Raw genomic sequence first — 3,028 nt, 5'->3', positions numbered from 1 at the left:
AACAGGCTTTGGACAACTAAAATGAGAAACATGAAATTGGAAAAAGAATTCTTAAGTTTAAGAAGGGTAATATATGCAGAACATGTGATCCAGTATACATATAATAGATGTTTTTGAAGTAAAAGGAAACAGAACAATAAAAGAAAAAAATGTCCAAAGATACAATAAAAAACATTTTCTGAACTAAGAAAAAATCAATCTGAATATATGTTTTCTTTCATCAATAATGAAACGACTGACAAGGAAAGGGATAAAGTGATGCCCCTGATTATACAGGGTTTTAAAGGTGCAGCCGAGGAAGCAGGAATGTCTGTAACGAGTGGCCAAACAGTGCTAACCTCCTGGATTGTTTTGGGAGGAGTCACTGCAACTACAGGCCAATGAATTTATCATGCCAGACAATACAGAGCCAGGGGATGTGCTGGAGTTCACAAAACCCCTGGGGGCACAAGTGGCAGTGGCTGTACACCACTGCCACTTGTGTCAAATAGCAGTGGCTGGATATTCCTGAAAAATGAAATAAAATTAAACTAGTGTTCACCCACGAAGATGTAGAGTTGATATACCAAGAAGCAATAATGAACATGGTGAAGTTCAACAGGAAAGCTTCATCATGCACACGTTCAGTACCCATGCAGCCACGGACATCACGGGCGTTAGGATTTGGGGCCATACACAGAACCTGACCAAGCAGCAGAGGAATGGTTTTTTGTAATTCACAATGGCCCCTGTGCTGGCCAAGACGACTTTGATGAGCAAGGCCTGTGGAAACATGTTCAGCCTCATGCACGGAACATGTCCAGAGACAGCAGGAGGCATTCTGATCTGTTTACCACATGAGCAAGCAGCTTGGTTCTGTGCAGAGATAAACTCCCCTGAATGTGGTGGAGGCCACCAAGGATGGATTATTAGGATTGTAGAGAAGGGCAACCACGCAGCTGGAATCATAGACCAACCCTGGATCACTGAGGTTGCCCAAGTAGCCACTCAAAATGTGAATCCCACACCTGGGGCCACTTCTTAATCTAGACAGAAATAGCTTTTTGGTTTTGTTTTAAAATAGATCTATTTTCTTCATCATCGCTTCAAGACTATAAACAACAAAAATCTCATTGTGTCTACACATCTGGTGACCCTAAATCAATTTGTGAGTGGATACAATTAACAAAATAAAATCCATTGTCTTTTTTTCCCTGTTACATTAACTGAAATTGCACCTAATCTTGAGTCAGCTTCTGAGTTGAGAATTATATTGTTACCTGATACTGTTGATTCATTTTGAATCTCTAGACACTTATCTCTTGCACATAGGTGCTCTCTTAACAGACATTACCAATAGCGATGTCAAATAGCAGTTGATATCTTTTCATTTTATGTATATTTATCGGGTAAGTCCTATGGTTTAAGTGTCTTGAGTGGTTTTCTGGAAAGACAGCATTGGTGAGTGGCACACGATGATATCCCAGTCATAAGAGGGTTACATGATTACTTCTAGTCTTTGAATTGAAAAGCCTTGTCTTGTCATTCAAGAGCATCTTAGACCCAGGACATTCTCCACTACTGCATTTGGTTCAACATGGCAAATACTTCACTGCATGAAAAACACTTTGAAAAAATGAAATAACATTTCTTTTTTTGTAGCCTTCCTCATACTTACAGTAATACCATTAATGGTTTTCTTTATCAATGGCAAAAAAGGATACTTTTTGCAATGTAATATAATTAGACATTTCATAATGCAACGAGAAATTCCCTTCCAAAAGGAGGTTCGTGTATAATACTCATTTACAATTCAATATATAATTAATTATGCAAAAAATTTTAAACATAATTAATAATAAAGACTGTTCTATGGATGGTAGTGTTTAATACACTTTATATTTTGTATAGTAATTTCAGGCCTTTTTTCTTAAAAGCAGCAGCTATATTTAGTCTTATTCTTAGCACTGTTTTGTCCTTTGCACTAGTACTTTTTTTGACCATGTTTTTTGTGATCTGTGTTAAAAATCTGCATAGCCAAAATTGCAGCTCAAATGTAAGCTTATTATTCAAATAAATATATAATTCTTAAAATTGCTCTTGTATAATCAGAGGCCCTTTTAGTATTATTTTAGAAACATTGGAAGGGTTTTGCCTAAAGTACTATTTGCTGGGAGAAACCAGATTTTAGTTTTATAAAACTCTTAAATCTTTCATGGGACCCATATTTTCTTGAATTAAATGTTATAGTTCTAGAATAAATAAGCAATCTAAAAAGGTGTTACCTGTGTTACTTAAAAACAGGCTTCCTTATATTTTAACCTACTAAACAATGAGGAGGAATTCCTGTCATTAAGCATAAGGGCAGTGGATTCTCAGGTGTCTGTCTTCATAAGAGAAAAAGCAGCACATCCTACAAGTTTCAGACACTTCCTGCTCACAGGCACCAAAGCCACATGTGTAAACTGATCAATTTCTTGCCAAAGGAAACCACCCCTGGGAAAATGAAGCTCCCTGGAAGAGGCATTCACTTGGACACATCATGCTCCAGGAACCAGTGGGCAGCCTTTATACATATGTGACCAGACCCCAAGCCATAGTATGGTGTGCAGTACAGAACAACCTGGTATGTAACTGAAACTAATTGGACATTTTATAGGAATTGATAGAGATGTTGGTCCTTGAAAGTTTCAAATCAGTGATCTGCAAAATAAAATGTGTTGGAAACCTCTGAAAGAAAAGAATTTTTTCTTCCACCATATTTTGGAACATTATTCTTCCATTTTAATTATACATATGTATGTGTGTATAAAAATGTCCAGGAAAATGCCATAAAATAATTAACAGGGAGGTATACACGTTTAAAGATGTTACCAAACTTCAAGGATCAACAAAAGATTCCTAAGGAGGGGACATTTGGGAAAAGAAAAGTTCTGTTCAAAAATCGACTTTTCTAGAAGAAATGGAATAATATATATATACAGTATACACACACATATATAACTAAAGACACATAAAATGGTCTTGAGTGATAACATACAAAGATGAT

General features: G+C 36.4%; 1 pseudogene; it reads left to right on the top strand.

The window, feature by feature from the left end:
* Positions 1-207: 207 nt before the first annotated feature.
* On the top strand, positions 208-1,024 carry LOC116463033 (selenide, water dikinase 1-like; annotated as a pseudogene).
* The last annotated feature ends 2,004 nt before the right edge of the window (positions 1,025-3,028 follow it).

This window comes from Hylobates moloch, unplaced genomic scaffold (genome assembly GCF_009828535.3).
Source record: "Hylobates moloch isolate HMO894 unplaced genomic scaffold, HMol_V3 SCAFFOLD_24, whole genome shotgun sequence".
In the NCBI taxonomy this organism is placed as follows: domain Eukaryota; kingdom Metazoa; phylum Chordata; class Mammalia; order Primates; family Hylobatidae; genus Hylobates; species Hylobates moloch.
The sequence above is the reverse complement of the archived record's forward strand: the minus strand, read 5'-3'. Positions and strand labels throughout refer to the sequence as shown.